Source organism: Hyla sarda, unplaced genomic scaffold, assembly GCF_029499605.1.
Source record: "Hyla sarda isolate aHylSar1 unplaced genomic scaffold, aHylSar1.hap1 scaffold_547, whole genome shotgun sequence".
Taxonomy (NCBI): Eukaryota; Metazoa; Chordata; class Amphibia; order Anura; family Hylidae; genus Hyla; species Hyla sarda.
Window position 1 is genome coordinate 75,582 of NW_026610558.1, and position 26,841 is coordinate 102,422.

A 26,841-nucleotide genomic window follows, 5' to 3' on the forward strand; every position below is an offset into this window, starting at 1 on the left:
ACATCAAACCTCCATGATCCTCCACAACAAACCTCCATGATCCTCCACAACAAACCTCCATGATCCTCCACAACAAACCTCCGTAATCCTCCACAACAAACCTCCATAATCCTTCACAACAAACCTCCATAATCCTTCACAACAAACCTCCATGATTCCCCACAACAAACCTCCATGATCCTCCACAACAAGCCTCCCTGATCCTGCACAACAAACCTCCCTGATCCTACACAACAAACTTCCGTGATCCCCCCACAACAAACCTCCATGATCCTACACAACAAACATCATACAGTTGAGAAGTACGGAGCGCTCCTAGTGATATTGTTATATTCTCCCATCATATCCATGTGTTTCTCATATCCATGTGTTGTATCTGGTTTTGCAGCCTTGTTCACCATTATAGCCATAGACTAAAGTAACCCTTTTTCTGGACATTCCCTTTAAGGATTCAGTTTCTGGAGATGTGAATATCACGGCTTCTCCTTTTCCCCCCTCAGGTGTCCAAGAGATCCAGTGCACGTTGGACGACCGTAAAGTTTTCCTCCACGAGCTCTCAGACGTCAGCTTCAGCGAGTGCAAGTTCTCCTTATCTCTGACCGATTTCTTGATCATTATATTCTCTGGAGTCGCCGTTTCCATTGCTGCCATTTTCTCGAGTTTCTTCTTGGCCACCACCGTGCACTGTTTCCACAGATGTGCGCCGAGCAAGGATGAAGATGAGGATGAGGACGATGACTAAGACCCTTCACCGGCTTTGTCTCAATGTCTTCACCTTGTGGGACCCCAAAACTACAATGGCCCATTGGTTATATAGGATAAACTGTGTTCATTGTAGAACAGAAAGGCCAAACTGGAAAATCGGCTTAAAGGGAACCTGTCCCATTATAAATGGCGTCCAATCTGTGGGCGCCATGTTATAGAGCAGTAGGAGCTGAGAAGATTGACAGATAGTCTTGCAAAGATATTTTGCCATTTATCCATGTAAAGCTAGGATCATTCTGGGCTAAGGAGTAAATAGGGCATTCCTACTTACAGCTCTCTATGTGCACACATATTCACAGATAGCTGTAGGACCGCCCACATGACTCATTAGACCAAAATGAGAAGAGGTAACCATGAATAAATGAAAAGTTATCCCGGAACTTTCTTCTGCTGTTTAACATGGCGCCCACAGATTGGACTACATTTTAATAATGACAGCTTCCCTTTCATAGTAGAAGACACCTAAATGGCACCCTGATGGGGTTTCCACAGGTGAGCAGACACTTTACAGAGCCCCATGGGCCTCCTCAGTCCGGGAAGATGCCAATTCTTGATCTGTCTTTATGGCATGTAAGAAAATATTTTAAGATGGATTTCCTCTTTAATTCCTTATGGTGAAACCATATTCTAGTGTTAAACACCAATTTACATGGCAAACCATAAGAGCCCTGCTATGTGCTGATAAGGTCCGACAGAACAAAACTTACCCGTCCACAGGAAGGAGCATCTAGTCAGCGACTACCTGAGTCATGTCCTGACTCTTGTATATGGTGTGCAGGGTGGGGCACAGACACATGGTAGTAGAGTGCATTTCCTTCTGCTTTGTGGGCTACAATTTCCTCCATTGTCTTCCAGCCAAATGCTTCTCAGCAAACCTCCGCCCCTCAGTCGCCCCTCAGTCGCCCCTCAGTAGGCCTCCATAAACCCTGGGTAGGATTTCCCTTCATGCATCATTTACTGCCAGACTGAGCTTAAAGGGTTTGTCCTGTCAGATCCTAATTTATTTAACCTTTATGACGCATCAGAAAAGTAAGTGAGACCCTGATGTCTATTGTTTGGACCGTGGCTTAGAACGAGATGTCCCAGATCCCAGTTCTTGGCTGGAAACTAGGACCATGGAGGTGAACATAAATGGTCTCTTATTAGTTATTTTATTCTTTTCTATGGGGGAGGGGGGGGGGGGGTTATGCAGGTTATCCAATTAGGCCATGAAAAGTCCTGAAAATGCAATAAAAATCTGATTTATACAAAAAGAAAACCTTATCCCAAAAAATCTACTGAACATTACAACTGTTGATTCTTTGCAATAAACATTTAGCCTGAGACTTCTGTCTCCAAAAAATGCAAAGCAGGGGGAGTAGGTGACGTATCCACCATAAAGAGTCCACCATAAAGAATCCACCATAAAGAGTACAACATATAGAGTCCTCCATAAAGAGTCCTCCATAAAGAGTCCACCGCCATAAAGAGTCCACCATAAAGAGTCCAACATATAGAGTCCGCCATAAAGAGTCCACCACCATAAAGAGTCCACCATAAAGAGTCCAACATATAGAGTCCTCCATAAAGAGTCCACCACCATAAAGAGTCCACCATAAAGAATCCACCATAAAGAGTCCAACATATAGAGTCCTCCATAAAGAGTCCTCCATAAAGAGTCCACCACCATAAAGAGTCTACCACCATAAAGAGTCCACCACCATAAAGAGTCCAACATATAGAGTCCTCCATAAAGAGTGCTCCATAAAGAGTCTGCCACCATAAAGTGTCCACCATAAAGAATCCACCATAAAGAGTCCTCCATAAAGAGTCCACCACCATAAAGAGTCCTCCATAAAGTGTCCACCATAAAGAGTCTACCATAAAGAGTCCAACATAAAGAGTCCACCATAAAGAGTCCAACATAAAGAGTCCACCATAAAGAGTCCACCATAAAGTGTCCACCATAAAGAGTCCTCCATAAAGAGTCCACCACCATAAAGAGTCCACCATAAAGAGTCCACCATAAAGTGTCCACCATAAAGGGTCTACCATAAAGAGTCCACCATAAAGAGTCCACCATAAAGAGTCTACCGTAAAGAGTCCACCATAAAGAGTCCAACATAAAGAGTCCACCATAAAGAATCCACCATAAAGAGTCCTCCATAAAGTGTCCACCATAAAGAATCCACCATAAAGAGTACAACATATAGAGTCCTCCATAAAGAGTCCTCCATAAAGAGTCCACCGCCATAAAGAGTCCACCATAAAGAGTCCAACATATAGAGTCCGCCATAAAGAGTCCACCACCATAAAGAGTCCACCATAAAGAGTCCAACATATAGAGTCCTCCATAAAGAGTCCACCACCATAAAGAGTCCACCATAAAGAATCCACCATAAAGAGTCCAACATATAGAGTCCTCCATAAAGAGTCCTCCATAAAGAGTCCACCACCATAAAGAGTCTACCACCATAAAGAGTCCACCACCATAAAGAGTCCAACATATAGAGTCCTCCATAAAGAGTGCTCCATAAAGAGTCTGCCACCATAAAGTGTCCACCATAAAGAATCCACCATAAAGAGTCCTCCATAAAGAGTCCACCACCATAAAGAGTCCTCCATAAAGTGTCCACCATAAAGAGTCTACCATAAAGAGTCCAACATAAAGAGTCCACCATAAAGAGTCCAACATAAAGAGTCCACCATAAAGAGTCCACCATAAAGTGTCCACCATAAAGAGTCCTCCATAAAGAGTCCACCACCATAAAGAGTCCACCATAAAGAGTCCACCATAAAGTGTCCACCAAAAAGGGTCTACCATAAAGAGTCCACCATAAAGAGTCCACCATAAAGAGTCTACCGTAAAGAGTCCACCATAAAGAGTCCACCATAAAGAGTCCAACATAAAGAGTCCACCATAAAGAATCCACCATAAAGAGTCCTCCATAAAGTGTCCACCATAAAGAGTCCACCATAAAGAGTCCACCATAAAGAGTCTACCATACACAACTGCAGACGTCTCATTCTTCAGGGACCAAATCATCTTCTATATTCTTATCATTATTCAACATGTTACAATAGACATTTTTACCTGATATGTGATGTACCTCCATGTCAACTGCAAAGGGACTGGACAGGCTCTAGAGAGGAAGCCTATCCTTCTCTAGTATCTCCATATACATAGAAATAATACACAGTTATAGAGAGGAAGCCTATCCAGAACCTTCTCTAGTATCTCCATATATATATATATATAGAAATAATATACAGTTATAGAGAGGAAGCCTATCCAGACCCTTCTCTAGTATCTCCATATATATATATATATAGAAATAATATACAGTTATAGAGAGGAAGCCTATCCAGACCCTTCTCTAGTATCTCCATATATATATAGAAATAATATACAGTTATAGAGAGGAAGCCTATCCAGAGCCTTCTCTAGTATCTCCATATATATATATATATAGAAATAATATACAGTTATAGAGAGGAAGCCTATCCAGACCCTTCTCTAGTATCTCCATATATATATAGAAATAATATACAGTTATAGAGAGGAAGCCTATCCAGACCCTTCTCTAGTATCTCCATATATATATATATAGAAATAATATACAGTTATAGAGAGGAAGCCTATCCAGACCCTTCTCTAGTATCTCCATATATATATATATAGAAATAATATACAGTTATAGAGAGGAAGCCTATCCAGACCCTTCTCTAGTATCTCCACATATATATATAGAAATAATATACAGTTATAGAGAGGAAACCTATCCAGACCCTTCTCTAGTATCTCCACATATATATATAGAAATAATATACAGTTATAGAGAGGAAGCCTATCCAGACCCTTCTCTAGTATCTCCATATATATATATATATATATAGAAATAATATACAGTTATAGAGAGGAAACCTATCCAGACCCTTCTCTAGTATCTCCACATATATATAGAAATAATATACAGTTATAGAGAGGAAGCCTATCCAGACCCTTCTCTAGTATCTCCATATATATATATAGAAATAATATACAGTTATAGAGAGGAAGCCTATCCAGACCCTTCTCTAGTATCTCCATATATATATATATATATATATATATATATATATATATATAGAAATAATATACAGTTATAGAGAGGAAGCCTATCCAGACCCTTCTCTAGTATCTCTCTATATATATATAGAAATAATATACAGTTATAGAGAGGAAGCCTATCCAGACCCTTCTCTAGTATCTCCATATATATATATAGAAATAATATACAGTTATAGAGAGGAAACCTATCCAGACCCTTCTCTAGTATCTCTCTCTATATATATATATAGAAATAATATACAGTTATAGAGAGGAAGCCTATCCAGACCCTTCTCTAGTATCTCCATATATATATATATATATATAGAAATAATATACAGTTATAGAGAGGAAGCCTATCCAGACCCTTCTCTAGTATCTCTATATATATAGAAATAATATACAGTTATAGAGAGGAAGCCTATCCAGACCCTTCTCTAGTATCTCCATATATATATATATATAGAAATAATATACAGTTATAGAGAGGAAGCCTATCCAGACCCTTCTCTAGTATCTCCATATATATATATAGAAATAATATACAGTTATAGAGAGGAAGCCTATCCAGACCCTTCTCTAGTATCTCCATATATATATATATATAGAAATAATATACAGTTATAGAGAGGAAGCCTATCCAGACCCTTCTCTAGTATCTCCATATATATATATAGAAATAATATACAGTTATAGAGAGGAAGCCTATCCAGACCCTTCTCTAGTATCTCCATATATATATATAGAAATAATATACAGTTATAGAGAGGAAGCCTATCCAGACCCTTCTCTAGTATCTCCATATATATATATATAGAAATAATATACAGTTATAGAGAGGAAGCCTATCCAGACCCTTCTCTAGTATCTCCATATATATATATATATATATAGAAATAATATACAGTTATAGAGAGGAAACCTATCCAGACCCTTCTCTAGTATCTCCATATATATATATATATATATATATATATATATATATATATAGAAATAATATACAGTTATAGAGAGGAAGCCTATCCAGACCCTTCTCTAGTATCTCTCTATATATATATAGAAATAATATACAGTTATAGAGAGGAAGCCTATCCAGACCCTTCTCTAGTATCTCCATATATATATATAGAAATAATATACAGTTATAGAGAGGAAACCTATCCAGACCCTTCTCTAGTATCTCTCTCTATATATATATATAGAAATAATATACAGTTATAGAGAGGAAGCCTATCCAGACCCTTCTCTAGTATCTCCATATATATATATATAGAAATAATATACAGTTATAGAGAGGAAGCCTATCCAGACCCTTCTCTAGTATCTCCATATATATATATATATATATAGAAATAATATACAGTTATAGAGAGGAAGCCTATCCAGACCCTTCTCTAGTATCTCCATATATATATATAGAAATAATATACAGTTATAGAGAGGAAGCCTATCCAGACCCTTCTCTAGTATCTCCATATATATATATATAGAAATAATATACAGTTATAGAGAGGAAGCCTATCCAGACCCTTCTCTAGTATCTCCATATATATATATAGAAATAATATACAGTTATAGAGAGGAAGCCTATCCAGACCCTTCTCTAGTATCTCCATATATATATATAGAAATAATATACAGTTATAGAGAGGAAGCCTATCCAGACCCTTCTCTAGTATCTCCATATATATATATATAGAAATAATATACAGTTATAGAGAGGAAGCCTATCCAGACCCTTCTCTAGTATCTCCATATATATATATAGAAATAATATACAGTTATAGAGAGGAAGCCTATCCAGACCCTTCTCTAGTATCTCCATATATATATATAGAAATAATATACAGTTATAGAGAGGAAGCCTATCCAGACCCTTCTCTAGTATCTCTATATATATATATATAGAAATAATATACAGTTATATATCAGACAGGAGGCTCATATCTTATGCATTATTCTTTCTTTAATAATGCCCATAGCAGAACTATTCAGTAATCAATTCAAACAGAAAAAACTTCAACTCCCAGCAGTCCTAGGGCCACAGAAGCCACTCCTCGTCTGTAGCCACTATATAAGGACTGCCCATACATAGATCCTCCTCTTTCTTTCTGCTCATAGCAGACCTAAGATAAGTATACTCTATGTGTTTGATTTACTGTTCACTTATATAGCGATTTTTATTACTGTATATTACCCTTGAGACCTGTGTGGTACTATCCCTTAGGTGGTTAGTACTCACACTGCAAGAATTTTTTCTTTTCCCTTTTCTCCTGTATTCTCTGCTGTGAGAGCCGGAAATCTTCCGGTGCCGATTTCCTCTCCCCTATCGCCGCTTCGTCCGCATCTCCGCATCTCCGCATCTCCGTATCTACCTTCCCCTCCCCCTCCCTTCCCTGCGCCATTTTACCTTCTTCTCCGTCCGAGTTCGCGCGCGCGGGCTGGGGCGGAGCCTTTCCCCTGGTTGGTCCGCTCCTCTTTGTGGCCTGCGCTCGGGAAGGGGCGGCGTTCGGCGTACAGTGTGGTTGAGAGGCGCTCCTGCGACCTCCAATCAGGACCCAGAGGGACGTAGTCTCGCGAGACTTCGTCCCCTGGGCTCATATACTCCGGGCTTACCTCACACCACAGCGCCAGTGCTACGCTAGCGGTGTGGAGGTCGGAGCCCGTTTTCTATCAGTAGGTTTTTTACCCAGTAGGTTTTTTACCAGCTCTAACGGAATTTATTCCGCTTTATTAGATTCTTAGTTGTGCCTGGGTCAGTTATTTTACCCACTTTCCAGTGAAATTCTTTATCCCTATCCTAAAGTTAGTATGGCTGAAGAACCCTCATCTGTCCCCCTCAGAGGGGAGGGTCCTTCCCTGGATGCAGCACAATTTATGACTGCCACCCAGATCCAGGACTTAATTAATAAGTCAGTCCAAGCGGCCCTGGCCTCATCCATAATGCCCTCTGGCCTGCAACAACAGGTTCCCAATATCTCGGCTCCCCTTCATGGCGGAGATCCACATGTAAAAAAGGGCAAGGCTTCCCATAAAAGGAAGCACACCTCTGACTCCCCGGCAGGGGAAGATAATAACATGCTCCAGACAGCCCCTACCCCGGTCTGTCAACCCCAGCATCCCTCTGACTCCGCTCGACCCCTGGGCCTCGGGGAGTTACATGGCAAGAGGCGTAAGTCCGCTAAGCGCACTAAACCTGACTCCTATGTAGACTCCTCTACTGAGGACTCTTCGGGTTCATCTAATGAGTCTGAGGACTACGAGTCAGACCCAAATGTTGAACAGGATGCTGGGGATACGGCGCTCGTCACCGACGCCAACCCTGCCATGCAGGGCAATGTTGTCCTGGATTCCACAGGAGAGCCCCTTTTTCACCCAGACGCGATCTCCCATCCGAGATCAGGCGACTGGTCTCCACTTCCCCACGTGGCCCAATATGTAGAGCTCTGGGCTCGTAAATCCCTGGATAGGTCCAGCCGCAATAAGCTGAGGGCAGAATGCCCTAGACCCTTTATCCCCAATAAGGTGGTGGCTACCCCGGAGGTGGACCCCATCCTGATGAAATACTTATTAAAATCGGGTAAATTTCCTAAGAAGGGAATAGAACGTTCCTTCAAAACCATACAGGAGCGTATCCTGGATTTAATGGGTCCACTCATTAAGATCCTTAATTTAGCCGAGCATGCTGCGGCGTCGGAAGAACCCGTGGACGTCCGTCAGCTCCGCGGCTGGGCCCAGAGAGCCATTTGCCTGGCAGGTACTGCCAACACCACCTGCTCAGTCGAGAGACGCCGGTCAATCCTGATGCGCCTCGACCCGCAACTATCCCATTTGGCCGAGACCGAACCCGGTCCCTCGGCAGCAGGCATGCTTTTCGGTGATAGTTTGATGAAGGACGTCAACAGATTTGTCGGCCTTTTTACCGGCTTAGATAAGGCCCAAACTTCCCTTAAAAAATCGGGGTCCAGTAATATTTTTCCCCGGGCCGGCAGAAGTAGAGGCCGATCTGCCGGCCGTTCTGCTCCCTACAGGCCACAGGGCAGACCAGTGGCCCAATACCAGTATTCCCAGGCTCCTCCTTCCTACACCGTTCCAGTGGTCCAACCATCCCCATTCTTCCCTCCTCGTGGTCGACCCTGGAGAAGTCGTGGCGGACGTGGATACCCCCGCTCCCGTCCTTCTACCGGTGAGTGTACCATACAGACCACTTTCTCATATACCTGTGGGGGGGCGACTGATGTATTTTACCCAAGCCTGGTCTGCGATTACGGCAGACGTGTGGGTCCTTCAGACAGTGGCGGGGTTTTCACCTAGAACTCCAGTCCTTACCGGTTCTGGGTGTAATTCCAGCCCCTATCCGGTTCTCGGAGCAAAACGCGATCCTCATAGACAACGAGGTGCGAGATCTCCTGTCCAAACATGCGATCATGGAGTCCGACCAATCTTCCCTAGGGTTCATAAGCAATCTCTTCCTAGTAAGGAAGAAAGGGGGCGGCTACCGCCCGGTCATAAACCTGAGAGACCTAAACCAACATGTCATGTATCGCCATTTCAAAATGGAGGGAATTCACTCACTCCGGGATCTTTTGCTGCCAGGAGACTGGCTGGTGAAGGTGGACTTGAAGGACGCCTACCTTACCGTTCCCATTCACCCGGAGTCACAACAGTTCCTCCGTTTTCTTTGGAGGGGCAGATTGTGGCAGTTTACGTGCCTTCCGTTCGGCCTATCATCCGCCCCGTGGTGCTTCACCAAACTGATGAAACCGGTGGTGGCGGCTCTGAGGAGCAGGGGGGTTCGTCTGATCATTTACTTAGACGACCTTCTTATCATGGCCCGATCCAAATCTCAGGCCTCCCTTCACATGTCGTGGACAATATCGTTGCTACATACTCTAGGCTTCGTGGTCAACCGAGAAAAGTCGGTTCTCGTCCCGGCTCAGGAAATGGAGTTCCTGGGTTTCTTGGTGGACACCAATCGCGCACTACTGCGGCTCCCCAAGTTCAAACTAGCCCTGATCCGCAAAGAAATCAAGGCGGTTTTGCGCAAAGGATGCTTGTCATTAAGGATTCTGGCGCGCCTGGTGGGGCTCCTGGCGGCTTCCATCCAGGCCATCTTTCCGGCCCCTCTGCACTACCGAGCCCTTCAGAGGCTCAAGATCTTACATCTGCGCCAAGGTCTCAGGTACGCGGACAAAGTACCCCTCTGTCCGGCGGCTACCGAGGAGTTACATTGGTGGCTTCGTCATGCGGTCGAGTGGAATGGCAAGGCCATTTTCAACCCGCGTCCGGACGTCATCATAGAGTCGGACGCGAGCCGTCTTGGCTGGGGCGCTCGATGCGGGGAGATTTCCACAGGAGGGACTTGGTCCGCATCGGAAGTCGACCTGCATATCAATGCACTGGAGCTTCTGGCGGCTTTCTTTGCCGTCAAGAGCTTCATGCCTCGTTCGTCCAACTGTTGTGTGTTATTACGCATGGACAACGTGGCGGCGGTTCAGTACGTCAACCGCTTGGGGGGTACCAGATCCAAGATCCTGGCAGACCTGGCCAAGGAATTTTGGCACTTTTGCCTAGCTTGCAACATTATCCCGGTAGCGGAGTACATTCCAGGGGTCTCCAACACGGTGGCCGATTGGAATTCTCGCTACCTTCTCGATTCCAGCGACTGGCGCCTGGACCGTTCAATTTTTCTGCAGTTGCTTCATCTTTGGGGCCCGTTAGGCGTGGACCTTTTCGCTTCTCGTCTCAACCACCAACTGCCTTGTTTCTTCAGCTGGAGACCGGATCCAGAAGCGTCTGCGGTAGACGCTCTCCGCCTCCTCTGGCCGAGGGGAACTCACTATGCCTTTCCTCCTTTCCAGTTGATCCCCAGGGTCCTCTTGCATACGACGAACCAGAGGGCGACGGTTGTGCTGATCACACCTTGGTGGCCGACACAACCATGGTTCCCTCTTCTTTTGGGGATGATCGTGGATTATCCCCGACTGTTACCCCAAGTTCCTCACCTTCTCACCAACCCGGCCGGGAGCCTCCATCCCCTGGTGATGGAGGGCAACCTGCCTCTCCTAGCGTGGTTGGTTTCGGGATCCCGGACACGGATCAAGACCTTTCAAGATCAGCTAGGGATCTCCTCGCCCTGGCCTGGGCCCCCGGGACTAGATCGGCATATCGATCAGCCTGGAGACTCTGGGTTCGTTGGTGTGATCAACGGCAGGTTGATCCCGTACATGCACCTGTGTCTGTAGTAGTAAACTTTCTGCCACATTCTTTTGAGTCTGGCAAATCCTATAGCTCCATTAATGTGTACCGATCGGCTATTGCGGCTTATCACTGCCCTGTGGACTCTTTGCCGATTGGCAAACACCCGTTGGTTTGTAGACTTTTACGCGGTATTAAATTTAAACGTCCCCCTCGGCCTAGGTATCAATCGACCTGGGATGTCTCCAGGTTGCTCGATATGTTTGCCTCATGGGTGGACAATGACGTCCTTTCCCTGAAACTGTTGTCTTATAAACTGACGGTCCTTCTTTGTTTGGTATCCATCAAACGTGTCTCGGACGTGAAAGCTTTGGATATCTCTAGGCGACAATTTTCGCCTCAGGGAGTCAAATTCTCGGTGGTCCGTAGGACCAAGACAGGTATTCACTCGGTTTTTTACCCGTTTTTTCCCGCGCATCCACGGCTTTGCGTGGTTCGTTGTTTACAGGCGTACGAATCACAGACGGCGGATCTGCGCTCTCCGGATTTCTCTCAGCTCCTGGTCTCATATGTCAGACCACATCATCCAGTTTCCTCCGCTACTCTAGCACGCTGGGTGCGGTCTGCCATGGAGATGGCAGGTATAGATGTGTCTCTGTTTGGAGCTCACTCTTCCAGGGGCGCTATGGCTACGAAAATCGTCACATCAGGGGGCTCCCTCTCTGACTTATTGATGGCGGCCGATTGGTCTTCGGAGACCACCTTTCGCCATTTCTACTTCAGGCCGGAGGACCACGTGTCTATGTCAGTCTTATAATACTCTGATTGTTATTGTTCTTACTGTCATTGCTGGTTGTTAGCTTTGAACTTGCATAAGATATGAGCCTCCTGTCTGATATATAAATCGAGATTTTCCTAGCTTGTGACGGAAAATATTAGTTATATGAAGACAGGAGGCGAGTATCTTCCCTCCCTACCCACCCTGTTATGATTCTTTGTTCTCTTTGCAGGATATTGAAAGCAGAGGCGGTTTTCCTGAGTTCGGATGACCTGTTTGGTTCCTGTTATTTGGTTCCTCTATAGTCCCCGTTGGGACGAAGCTGAAGTTCCCTTTGCTCCGGGTTTCTGCTGTTCCGGGCTGAATGACCGACGGCTGCTGTTCGTCGCGGATGTCTGGGTGGAGTTATCTTCTGTGCGGTTCTGGTTCGCATCAAGAAAGAGGAGGATCTATGTATGGGCAGTCCTTATATAGTGGCTACAGACGAGGAGTGGCTTCTGTGGCCCTAGGACTGCTGGGAGTTGAAGTTTTTTCTGTTTGAATTGATTACTGAATAGTTCTGCTATGGGCATTATTAAAGAAAGAATAATGCATAAGATACTCGCCTCCTGTCTTCATATAACTAATATTTTCCGTCACAAGCTAGGAAAATCTCGATTTATAGAGAGGAAGCCTATCCAGACCCTTCTCTAGTATCTCCATATATATATATATAGAAATAATATACAGTTATAGAGAGGAAGCCTATCCAGACCCTTCTCTAGTATCTCCATATATATATATATAGAAATAATATACAGTTATAGAGAGGAAGCCTATCCAGACCCTTCTCTAGTATCTCTATATATATATATAGAAATAATATACAGTTATAGAGAGGAAGCCTATCCAGACCCTTCTCTAGTATCTCCATATATATATATATAGAAATAATATATAGTTATAGAGAGGAAACCTATCCAGACCCTTCTCTAGTATCTCCATATATATATATAGAAATAATATACAGTTATAGAGAGGAAGCCTATCCAGACCCTTCTCTAGTATCTCCATATATATATATAGAAATAATATACAGTTATAGAGAGGAAGCCTATCCAGACCCTTCTCTAGTATCTCCATATATATATATATAGAAATAATATACAGTTATAGAGAGGAAGCCTATCCAGACCCTTCTCTAGTATCTCCATATATATATATATAGAAATAATATACAGTTATAGAGAGGAAGCCTATCCAGACCCTTCTCTAGTATCTCCATATATATATATAGAAATAATATACAGTTATAGAGAGGAAGCCTATCCAGACCCTTCTCTAGTATCTCCATATATATATATATAGAAATAATATACAGTTATAGAGAGGAAGCCTATCCAGACCCTTCTCTAGTATCTCCATATATATATATATAGAAATAATATACAGTTATAGAGAGGAAGCCTATCCAGACCCTTCTCTAGTATCTCCATATATATATATAGAAATAATATACAGTTATAGAGAGGAAGCCTATCCAGACCCTTCTCTAGTATCTCTATATATATATATATATAGAAATAATACACAGTTATAGAGAGGAAGCCTATCCAGACCCTTCTCTAGTATCTCCATATATATATATATAGAAATAATATACAGTTATAGAGAGGAAGCCTATCCAGACCCTTCTCTAGTATCTCCATATATATATATATAGAAATAATATACAGTTATAGAGAGGAAGCCTATCCAGACCCTTCTCTAGTATCTCCATATATATATATAGAAATAATATACAGTTATAGAGAGGAAGCCTATCCAGACCCTTCTCTAGTATCTCCATATATATATATAGAAATAATATACAGTTATAGAGAGGAAACCTATCCAGACCCTTCTCTAGTATCTCCATATATATATATATAGAAATAATATACAGTTATAGAGAGGAAGCCTATCCAGACCCTTCTCTAGTATCTCCATATATATATATATAGAAATAATATACAGTTATAGAGAGGAAGCCTATCCAGACCCTTCTCTAGTATCTCCATATATATATATATATATATATATATATATATATATATATAAATAATATACAGTTATAGAGAGGAAGCCTATCCAGACCCTTCTCTAGTATCTCCATATATATATAGAAATAATATACAGTTATAGAGAGGAAGCCTATCCAGACCCTTCTCTAGTATCTCCATATATATATATATAAATAATATACAGTTATAGAGAGGAAGCCTATCCAGACCCTTCTCTAGTATCTCCATATATATATTTATATATATATATATAAATAATATACAGTTATAGAGAGGAAGCCTATCCAGACCCTTCTCTAGTATCTCCATATATATATATAGAAATAATATACAGTTATAGAGAGGAAGCCTATCCAGACCCTTCTCTAGTATCTCTCTCTATATATATATATAGAAATAATATACAGTTATAGAGAGGAAGCCTATCCAGACCCTTCTCTAGTATCTCCATATATATATATATAGAAATAATATACAGTTATAGAGAGGAAGCCTATCCAGACCCTTCTCTAGTATCTCCATATATATATATAGAAATAATATACAGTTATAGAGAGGAAGCCTATCCAGACCCTTCTCTAGTATCTCCATATATATATATATAGAAATAATATACAGTTATAGAGAGGAAGCCTATCCAGACCCTTCTCTAGTATCTCTCTCTCTCTCTATATATATATATATATATATATATATATATATATAGAAATAATATACAGTTATAGAGAGGAAGCCTATCCAGACCCTTCTCTAGTATCTCCATATATATATATAGAAATAATATATAGTTATAGAGAGGAAGCCTATCCAGACCCTTCTCTAGTATCTCCATATATATATATATACATATATATATATATATATGTAGAAATAATATACAGTTATAGAGAGGAAGCCTATCCAGACCCTTCTCTAGTATCTCTCTCTCTATATATATAGAAATAATATACAGTTATAGAGAGGAAGCCTATCCAGACCCTTCTCTAGTATCTCCATATATATATATAGAAATAATATACAGTTATAGAGAGGAAGCCTATCCAGACCCTTCTCTAGTATCTCCATATATATATATATATATATATATATATATATAGAAATAATATACAGTTATAGAGAGGAAGCCTATCCAGACCCTTCTCTAGTATCTCCATATATATATATATATAGAAATAATATACAGTTATAGAGAGGAAACCTATCCAGACCCTTCTCTAGTATCTCCATATATATATATATATATATATATATATATAGAAATAATATACAGTTATAGAGAGGAAGCCTATCCAGACCCTTCTCTAGTATCTCCATATATATATATATAGAAATAATATACAGTTATAGAGAGGAAGCCTATCCAGACCCTTCTCTAGTATCTCCATATATATATATATATATATATAGAAATAATACACAGTTATAGAGAGGAAGCCTATCCAGAACCTTCTCTAGTATCTCCATATATATATATATAGAAATAATATACAGTTATAGAGAGGAAGCCTATCCAGACCATTCTCTAGTATCTCCATATATATATATATAGAAATAATATACAGTTATAGAGAGGAAGCCTATCCAGACCCTTCTCTAGTATCTCCATATATATATATATAGAAATAATATACAGTTATAGAGAGGAAGCCTATCCAGAACCTTCTCTAGTATCTCTATATATATAGAAATAATATACAGTTATAGAGAGGAAGCCTATCCAGAACCTTCTCTAGTATCTCCATATATATATATATATAGAAATAATACACAGTTATAGAGAGGAAGCCTATCCAGACCCTTCTCTAGTATCTCCATATATATATATATAGAAATAATATACAGTTATAGAGAGGAAGCCTATCCAGAACCTTCTCTAGTATCTCCATATATATATATATATATATATATAAATAATATACAGTTATAGAGAGGAAGCCTATCCAGACCCTTCTCTAGTATCTCCATATATATATATATATAGAAATAATATACAGTTATAGAGAGGAAGCCTATCCAGACCCTTCTCTAGTATCTCCATATATATATATATAGACATAATATACAGTTATAGAGAGGAAGCCTATCCAGACCCTTCTCTAGTATCTCCATATATATATAGAAATAATACACAGTTATAGAGAGGAAGCCTATCCAGACCCTTCTCTAGTATCTCCATATATATATATATATATATATAGAAATAATATACAGTTATAGAGAGGAAGCCTATCCAGACCCTTCTCTAGTATCTCCATATATATATATAGAAATAATATACAGTTATAGAGAGGAAGCCTATCCAGACCCTTCTCTAGTATCTCCATATATATATATATAGAAATAATATACAGTTATAGAGAGGAAGCCTATCCAGACCCTTCTCTAGTATCTCCATATATATATATATATAGAAATAATATACAGTTATAGAGAGGAAGCCTATCCAGACCCTTCTCTAGTATCTCCATATATATATATATAGAAATAATATACAGTTATAGAGAGGAAGCCTATCCAGAACCTTCTCTAGTATCTCCATATATATATATATAGAAATAATATACAGTTATAGAGAGGAAGCCTATCCAGACCCTTCTCTAGTATCTCCATATATATATATATATAGAAATAATATACAGTTATAGAGAGGAAGCCTATCCAGACCCTTCTCTAGTATCTCCATATATATATATAGAAATAATATACAGTTATAGAGAGGAAGCCTATCCAGACCCTTCTCTAGTATCTCCATATATATATATATATAGAAATAATATACAGTTATAGAGAGGAAGCCTATCCAGACCCTTCTCTAGTATCTCCATATATATATATATATATATATATATATATAGAAATAATATACAGTTATAGAGAGGAAGCCTATCCAGACCCTTCTCTAGTATCTCCATATATATATATAGAAATAATATACAGTTATAGAGAGGAAGCCTATCCAGACCCTTCTCTAGTATCTCCATATATATATAGAAATAATACACAGTTATAGAGAGGAAGCCTATCCAGACCCTTCTCTAGTATCTCCATATATATATATAGAAATAATATACAGTTATAGAGAGGAAGCCTATCCAGACCCTTCTCTAGTATCTCCATATATATATATATAGAAATAATATACAGTTATAGAGAGGAAGCCTATCCAGACCCTTCTCTAGTATCTCCATATATATATATATATAGAAATAATATACAGTTATAGAGAGGAAGCCTATCCAGAACCTTCTCTAGTATCTCCATATATATATATAGAAATAATATACAGTTATAGAGAGGAAGCCTATCCAGAACCTTCTCTAGTATCTCCATATATATATATATATAGAAATAATACACAGTTATAGAGAGGAAGCCTATCCAGACCCTTCTCTAGTATCTCCATATATATATATATAGAAATAATATACAGTTATAGAGAGGAAGCCTATCCAGACCCTTCTCTAGTATCTCCATATATATATATATAGAAATAATATACAGTTATAGAGAGGAAGCCTATCCAGAACCTTCTCTAGTATCTCCATATATATATATATATATATATATATATATATAAATAATATACAGTTATAGAGAGGAAGCCTATCCAGACCCTTCTCTAGTATCTCCATATATATATATATATAGAAATAATATACAGTTATAGAGAGGAAGCCTATCCAGACCCTTCTCTAGTATCTCCATATATATATATATAGAAATAATATACAGTTATAGAGAGGAAGCCTATCCAGACCCTTCTCTAGTATCTCCATATATATATATATATAGAAATAATATACAGTTATAGAGAGGAAGCCTATCCAGACCCTTCTCTAGTATCTCCATATATATATATATATATATATATATAGAAATAATATACAGTTATAGAGAGGAAGCCTATCCAGACCCTTCTCTAGTATCTCCATATATATATATAGAAATAATATACAGTTATAGAGAGGAAGCCTATCCAGACCCTTCTCTAGTATCTCCATATATATATAGAAATAATATACAGTTATAGAGAGGAAGCCTATCCAGACCCTTCTCTAGTATCTCCATATATATATATATATATATATATATATATATATATATATAGAAATAATATACAGTTATAGAGAGGAAGCCTATCCAGACCCTTCTCTAGTATCTCCATATATATATATATATAGAAATAATATACAGTTATAGAGAGGAAGCCTATCCAGACCCTTCTCTAGTATCTACATATATATATATATATAGAAATAATATACAGTTATAGAGAGGAAACCTATCCAGACCCTTCTCTAGTATCTCCATATATATATATATATATATATAGAAATAATATACAGTTATAGAGAGGAAGCCTATCCAGACCCTTCTCTAGTATCTCCATATATATATATATAGAAATAATATACAGTTATAGAGAGGAAGCCTATCCAGACCCTTCTCTAGTATCTCTATATATATATATAGAAATAATATACAGTTATAGAGAGGAAGCCTATCCAGACCCTTCTCTAGTATCTCCATATATATATATATATAGAAATAATATACAGTTATAGAGAGGAAGCCTATCCAGAACCTTCTCTAGTATCTCCATATATATATATATAGAAATAATATACAGTTATAGAGAGGAAGCCTATCCAGACCCTTCTCTAGTATCTCCATATATATATATAGAAATAATATACAGTTATAGAGAGGAAGCCTATCCAGACCCTTCTCTAGTATCTCCATATATATATATATAGAAATAATATACAGTTATAGAGAGGAAGCCTATCCAGACCCTTCTCTAGTATCTCCATATATATATATAGAAATAATATACAGTTATAGAGAGGAAGCCTATCCAGACCCTTCTCTAGTATCTCCATATATATATATATAGAAATAATATACAGTTATAGAGAGGAAGCCTATCCAGACCCTTCTCTAGTATCTCCATATATATATATATATATATATATATATATATATAGAAATAATATACAGTTATAGAGAGGAAGCCTATCCAGACCCTTCTCTAGTATCTCCATATATATATATATATAGAAATAATATACAGTTATAGAGAGGAAGCCTATCCAGACCCTTCTCTAGTATCTACATATATATATATATATAGAAATAATATACAGTTATAGAGAGGAAACCTATCCAGACCCTTCTCTAGTATCTCCATATATATATATATATATATATAGAAATAATATACAGTTATAGAGAGGAAGCCTATCCAGACCCTTCTCTAGTATCTCTATATATATATATAGAAATAATATACAGTTATAGAGAGGAAGCCTATCCAGACCCTCTTCTCTAGTATCTCCATATATATATATATATAGAAATAATATACAGTTATAGAGAGGAAGCCTATCCAGACACTTCTCTAGTATCTCCATATATATATATAGAAATAATATACAGTTATAGAGAGGAAGCCTATCCAGACCCTTCTCTAGTATCTCCATATATATATAGAAATAATACACAGTTATAGAGAGGAAGCCTATCCAGACCCTTCTCTAGTATCTCCATATATATATATATATAGAAATAATATACAGTTATAGAGAGGAAGCCTATCCAGACCCTTCTCTAGTATCTCCATATATATATAGAAATAATACACAGTTATAGAGAGGAAGCCTATCCAGACCCTTCTCTAGTATCTCCATATATATATAGAAATAATACACAGTTATAGAGAGGAAGCCTATCCAGACCCTTCTCTAGTATCTCCATATATATATATATAGAAATAATATACAGTTATAGAGAGGAAGCCTATCCAGACCCTTCTCTAGTATCTCCATATATATATATATATATATATATATATATATATATATATATATATATAGAAATAATATACAGTTATAGAGAGGAAGCCTATCCAGACCCTTCTCTAGTATCTCCATATATATATAGAAATAATATACAGTTATAGAGAGGAAGCCTATCCAGACCCTTCTCTAGTATCTCCATATATATATATAGAAATAATATACAGTTATAGAGAGGAAGCCTATCCAGACCCTTCTCTAGTATCTCCATATATATATATAGAAATAATATATAGTTATAGAGAGGAAGCCTATCCAGACCCTTCTCTAGTATCTCCATATATATATATATAGAAATAATATACAGTTATAGAGAGGAAGCCTATCCAGACCCTTCTCTAGTATCTCCATATATATATATAGAAATAATATACAGTTATAGAGAGGAAGCCTATCCAGAACCTTCTCTAGTATCTCCATATATATATATATATAGAAATAATACACAGTTATAGAGAGGAAGCCTATCCAGACCCTTCTCTAGTATCTCCATATATATATATATAGAAATAATATACAGTTATAGAGAGGAAGCCTATCCAGAACCTTCTCTAGTATCTCCATATATATATATATATATATATATATATATAATAATATACAGTTATAGAGAGGAAGCCTATCCAGACCCTTCTCTAGTATCTCCATATATATATATATATAGAAATAATATACAGTTATAGAGAGGAAGCCTATCCAGACCCTTCTCTAGTATCTCCATATATATATATATAGAAATAATATACAGTTATAGAGAGGAAGCCTATCCAGACCCTTCTCTAGTATCTCCATATATATATAGAAATAATACACAGTTATAGAGAGGAAGCCTATCCAGACCCTTCTCTAGTATCTCCATATATATATATAGAAATAATATACAGTTATAGAGAGGAAGCCTATCCAGACCCTTCTCTAGTATCTCCATATATATATATATAGAAATAATATACAGTTATAGAGAGGAAGCCTATCCAGACCCTTCTCTAGTATCTCCATATATATATATATATATAGAAATAATATACAGTTATAGAGAGGAAACCTATCCAGACCCTTCTCTAGTATCTCCATATATATATATATATATATATAGAAATAATATACAGTTATAGAGAGGAAGCCTATCCAGACCCTTCTCTAGTATCTCCATATATATATATATATATAGAAATAATATACAGTTATAGAGAGGAAGCCTATCCAGACCCTTCTCTAGTATCTCCATATATATATATATATAGAAATAATATACAGTTATAGAGAGGAAGCCTATCCAGACCCTTCTCTAGTATCTCCATATATATATATAGAAATAATATACAGTTATAGAGAGGAAGCCTATCCAGACCCTTCTCTAGTATCTCCATATATATATATAGAAATAATATACAGTTATAGAGAGGAAGCCTATCCAGACCCTTCTCTAGTATCTCCATATATATATATATATAGAAATAATATACAGTTATAGAGAGGAAGCCTATCCAGACCCTTCTCTAGTATCTCCATATATATATATATAGAAATAATATACAGTTATAGAGAGGAAGCCTATCCAGACCCTTCTCTAGTATCTCCATATATATATAGAAATAATACACAGTTATAGAGAGGAAGCCTATCCAGACCCTTCTCTAGTATCTCCATATATATATATAGAAATAATATACAGTTATAGAGAGGAAGCCTATCCAGACCCTTCTCTAGTATCTCCATATATATATATATAGAAATAATATACAGTTATAGAGAGGAAGCCTATCCAGACCCTTCTCTAGTATCTCCATATATATATATAGAAATAATATACAGTTATAGAGAGGAAGCCTATCCAGACCCTTCTCTAGTATCTCCATATATATATATATAGAAATAATATACAGTTATAGAGAGGAAGCCTATCCAGACCCTTCTCTAGTATCTCCATATATATATATATATATAGAAATAATATACAGTTATAGAGAGGAAGCCTATCCAGACCCTTCTCTAGTATCTCCATATATATATATATATATATATAGAAATAATATACAGTTATAGAGAGGAAGCCTATCCAGACCCTTCTCTAGTATCTCCATATATATATATATAGAAATAATACACAGTTATATATCAGACAGGAGGCTCATATCTTATGCATTAATCTTTCTTTCTTTAATGCTCATAGCAGAAACATCATGCAATTTTTTCAAAACAAAAAACTACAATTCCCAGCAGTCCCCTGTATACTCCTCCCCTCCCAGCCTGACTGGCTGCTATAAAAGGGGGCTGCTTGTAGATCCTCTTCCTCTTTCTTTCTGCTCTGGCAGCAAGTTAAGTATATGATCTGTCTCATATGGTTTTCTTTGTTTCCTTTCTAATTATATTGTCATATAGGATCATATACGGTTCATTCATATATGATTGTCCTGTATTTTTGTGATTTTATTGTTTTATTATTATTATAATTATTATTCTTATATGTTATATCTGTCTTCTTCTACTTACAGATTGTGAGTCTGTAATTTGAGTCGCACGCTTCGCGATCCTTCTTTTCTGTCCCAATTCTTTCCTTTCCTCCCCCCCCCTTTGTTCCTTCCTTTCCCCTTCTTTTCCCGCTTGTAGTCTTACCCGACTCCATATTGGGGGAGGGCCTTAGCGTCTTCTTGTCGGCGTTCCCGCCGTCTCTCTCTCTTTTCGCGGGCTTAGAGGGTCGGGGGCGTGTTCTAGTGACGCGCTCCTGACGCGCACGCTTACATCATTGACCGCGCGTCCTATCACAGAACTCGCGACCGTAGTCTCGTGAGATTACGCCCGCGAGCGCTGTAACTGAGTTACGCCTCCTCGCTCCGGCGCCAGTGTTGTGCGAGAGGAGTGAGGGAGCGGCAGCATCGCGTACGGTCTGTCTGTATATGTGGCAACGTTTGTCCTATGAACATACCTTTCAGAGCTTAGCTTGTTATACGTATCCAGGGCTGTTAACCCTTACCTGGCTGTAGATACCGCGGTATATATATTTTATTCTACCTTAGTCCTAGCTACTTGTAGCTTCTAGTCTTATCATGTCTGAGGACAACCATTTTATTACTCCTGTCCCCACATTGTCCGGAGTTGCTGGTAAAGCTGGAGATCTAGAAACTTCCCATTTCTTGTCAGCAGCACAAATTCAGGACCTTATCAATAAGTCCGTCCAAGCTGCTTTAACATCTGCAGCTTGGCCTACTGTACCACAGGCCACTACATCTGGCATCCGGACTACAGGGGGTAAAGCCCCTTCTAAACGAAAACATGTATCAGCTCAACTCGACTCCCCGGCAGGGGAAGATAATAATATGTCCCAGACAGGACCCAACCCGGCCTGTCACGCCCCACATCAATCTGAACAAGTACGACCCTTGGGCCTCAAGGAGACAATAAAGAGGCATAAGACCGCCAGACGGTCTAAACCTAATTCTTTTGACACCTCTAATGATGACTCATCTATCGAATCGGAGGTAGCTGATGATGATGATTCAGAGTCTGCGGACTCAGATGCGGGGCTCATGGCAGACTTTGATGATGCCACAGTAAACACGCCAAGCGAGGCGATTCTAGATACACTAGGGCAGCCATTTTTCAGCCCTGATGCTATTTCGCATCCACGATCAGGAGACTGGGCACCGCTACCTCAGGTCGCTCAGTATATAGAGTTCTGGACCAGAAGGGCTATCGACCGGTCCAACCGCAACAAATTACGGGCAGAATGCCCTAGACCCTTTATCGCAAAGAAAGTGACACTGACGCCGGAAATAGACCCCGTCTTGCTCAAATACCTGACGCGGTCCGGTAGATACGCTAAAAAAGGGATAGAGCGTTCTTTCAAGCTCATCCAAGATAGAATTTTGGATATGTTAGGGCCACTAACCAAAATTCTTAATCTATCAGAACAGGCGGCCTCCACGGCCCAACCGGTCGACTTAGAGCAGCTAAGAGGCTGGGCCCAAAGAGCCGTGTGTATGCTCGGTAGTGCAAACACTACCTGTTCAATTGAAAGGAGGAGATCAATCCTCATGAAACTGGACCCTCAGCTATCACACTTAGCTGAGAGCGAACCAGGTCCCTCTGCCGAGGGTATGTTGTTTGGAGAGGACTTACTCAAGAATATTAACAAATTTGTGTCCCTCTTCACGAGCCTTGACAAGGCCCAATCTTCACTGAAGAAGGCGGGCCAATCCGTCAAGGTTTTTGGCAAGGCCGGCAGAAGCAGAGGCCGATCTGCCGGCCGCAACGCTTCTTTCAGGCCCTACAACAGACCAGGTGCCCAACAATATCAGCCCGTACACCAGCCGTATGCTTTGCCAGTGGCTCAACCCGCACCATTTTTCCCCCCCCGGGGTCGACCATGGAGAGGACGCGGGGGACGTGGTTATCCCAGGTCACGCCCGACAACTGGTGAGTACCCTTCCACTTTCTCTACCACATACCTTAGTGGGGGGCAGACTAATGTATTTTACCCACGTCTGGTCCACGATTACGGCAGACGCCTGGGTTCTCAACACTGTGAAGGGATACATCATAGAATTCCTGTCTGTGCCAACTCTAAATGTTATTCCACACCCAATACGATTTTCTACTCCAAATGTAGCCCTCATAGACGAGGAACTACAGGAACTTCGGATAAAAGGGGCGGTTCAGGAAGTAGACCCCCAGTCGCCAGGGTTTGTCAGCAACCTCTTCTTAGTCAAGAAGAAGGACGGCGGCTATCGCCCGGTCATAAACTTAAGAGATCTAAACCAACATGTGACATATCGTCATTTCAAGATGGAAGGGATCCATCTATTAAGAGACCTCCTGTGGCCAGGGGACTGGCTAGTAAAAATCGACTTAAAGGACGCGTATCTCACCGTCCCAATGCACCCTTCTTCACAGAAATTCCTAAGATTTCTTTGGAGAAACAGAATGTGGCAATTCACTTGCCTTCCATTCGGTTTGTCATCGGCCCCGTGGTGTTTCACCAAGTTGATGAAACCCGTGATAGCTGTTCTTCGGAGCAGAGGGGTGAGACTCATAATATATCTGGACGATCTACTGATCATGGCACGGTCCAGGTCTCAAGCTCTGCTACACAAGCAGTGGACAGTGGCTCTGTTAGAGGAATTAGGATTCCTCATCAACCACAAGAAGTCGGTGCTACACCCGGCCCAAGAGATGGAATTTTTGGGTTTTCTAGTGGACACCCAACTAGCCGTTTTACGTCTACCAACATCAAAACTGGCTCTGATTCGCAAGGAAATCAGAGCGGTTTTACGCAAGGGTCAAACTTCTTTGAGGCTGATCGCACGGATAGTCGGTTTACTGTCGGCTTCCATTCAGGCGATCTTCCCAGCTCCACTCCATTATCGAGCACTCCAACGCCTCAAAACCCTGCATCTCCGGCAGGGTTTACGGTACGCCGACGAGGTAACACTATGTCCCGAATCGGTGTCGGAGTTGCATTGGTGGTTGCGTCATGCCGTAGAATGGAACGGCAGGACGATATTCAACTCCTGTCCGGATGTGATCATAGAATCCGATGCGAGTCGCCAAGGCTGGGGAGCTCGTTGCGGGCGAGACTCCACCGGCGGGATATGGTCAGAAGAGGAATCTCTTCTCCATATCAACGCTCTGGAACTCCTGGCAGCGTTTTTCGCTATCAGGAGCTTCCTGAGACAGAAGTCCAATTGTTGCGTATTATTACGCATGGACAACGTGGCGGCAGTACAATATGTCAACCGCCTGGGAGGCACGAGATCCAGAATTTTGACGGACATTGCGTCCGATTTTTGGCATTTCTGTCTGTCCCGGAATATCTTTCCTATAGCGGAATATCTTCCAGGGGTCGCCAACGAGGTGGCGGACTGGAATTCTCGCTACTTGACCGACTCCAGCGATTGGACCCTGGATCGGTCGGTTTTCCTGGCGCTCCAAGAATTATGGGGCCCACTACATACGGACCTCTTTGCTTCACGCCTCAACTGTCAGTTACCCCGATTTTACAGTTGGAGGCCGGACCCGGAAGCGTCTGCAGTAGACGCACTCCGCCAGAAGTGGGCGACAGGGACACATTATGCGTTCCCTCCGTTCCCTCTGATTATCAGAGTCCTTCTTCAAGTTGCGACTCAGAAAGCGACGGTGGTTCTGCTCACTCCATGGTGGCCGACGCAACCGTGGTTTCCTCTCCTGTTGGGGATGTCAATGGACTATCCCAGATTAATTCCGCACTCACCTCGTCTCCTAACGAATCCAGCCAAGGGTCTTCACCCTCTGGTTCTGGAGGGCAATCTCACACTCCTAGCGTGGTTGGTTTCGGGGTGCCAGACCCAGGTGGCGAACTTTCACAATCAGCTAGAGATCTCCTCGCCTTGGCCTGGGCCCCCGGGACTAGATCGGCGTATCGATCTGCATGGGCCTTGTGGGTTCGTTGGTGTGATCAACGACAAGTTGATCCCACTCAAGCACCTGTTCCAGTCATAGTGAACTACCTGGCGGATTCTTTTGAGATGGGAAAATCTTATAGTTCTCTAAATGTGTACAGATCCGCCATCTCGGCATATCATTGCCCAGTGGACTCGTTACCGGTTGGTAAACATCCGTTAGTGTGTCGTCTCCTCAGGGGAGTTAAATTTAAACGTCCTCCTCGTCCTAGGTACCATTCTACTTGGGATGTCTCCCGGGTGTTGGATACGTTTTCCTCTTGGGAAGACAACGAGATATTGTCATTGAAACTCCTGTCTTTTAAGTTGACTACATTATTATGTCTTGTTTCCATTAAAAGAGTATCGGACGTTAGAGCCCTTGACATCTCTAGACGTCAATTCTCACCTGAGGGAGTACGCTTTTCCGTGGTTCGACGAACCAAAACGGGTTTGCAATCAGTATTCTATCCCTTTTTTCCGTCGCACCCCAAACTTTGTGTGGTGCGTTGTCTCCAGATGTACGAGACTCGGACAGCGTCGGTACGGTCGCTTAATCATAGCCAATTGTTAATATCTTACGTGCAGCCGCACCTACCGGTTTCCTCGGCCACTTTGGCCAGGTGGGTGAGATCAGCCATGGAATTAGCAGGGATTGATATTTCCCTATTCGGTGCTCACTCGTCTAGAGGAGCAATGGCCACGAAAGTGGTGA

At 40.4% G+C, this 26,841-nt stretch overlaps 1 protein-coding gene across 3 annotated transcripts in view; it reads left to right on the plus strand.

Annotated features, from left to right (window-relative positions):
- The first annotated feature begins 338 nt into the window (after positions 1-338).
- LOC130339658 (uncharacterized) overlaps positions 339-26,841 on the plus strand; it is a 32,995-nt gene continuing 6,492 nt past the window's right edge. The window contains exon 1 of one of the 3 annotated variants that reach the window (XM_056554037.1): positions 339-1,886. The gene's annotated coding sequence lies outside the window, so the exon portion shown is untranslated. The remainder of the gene's footprint in view (positions 1,887-26,841) is intronic. The other 2 variants (XM_056554038.1, XM_056554039.1) reach the window with 2 other exon arrangements.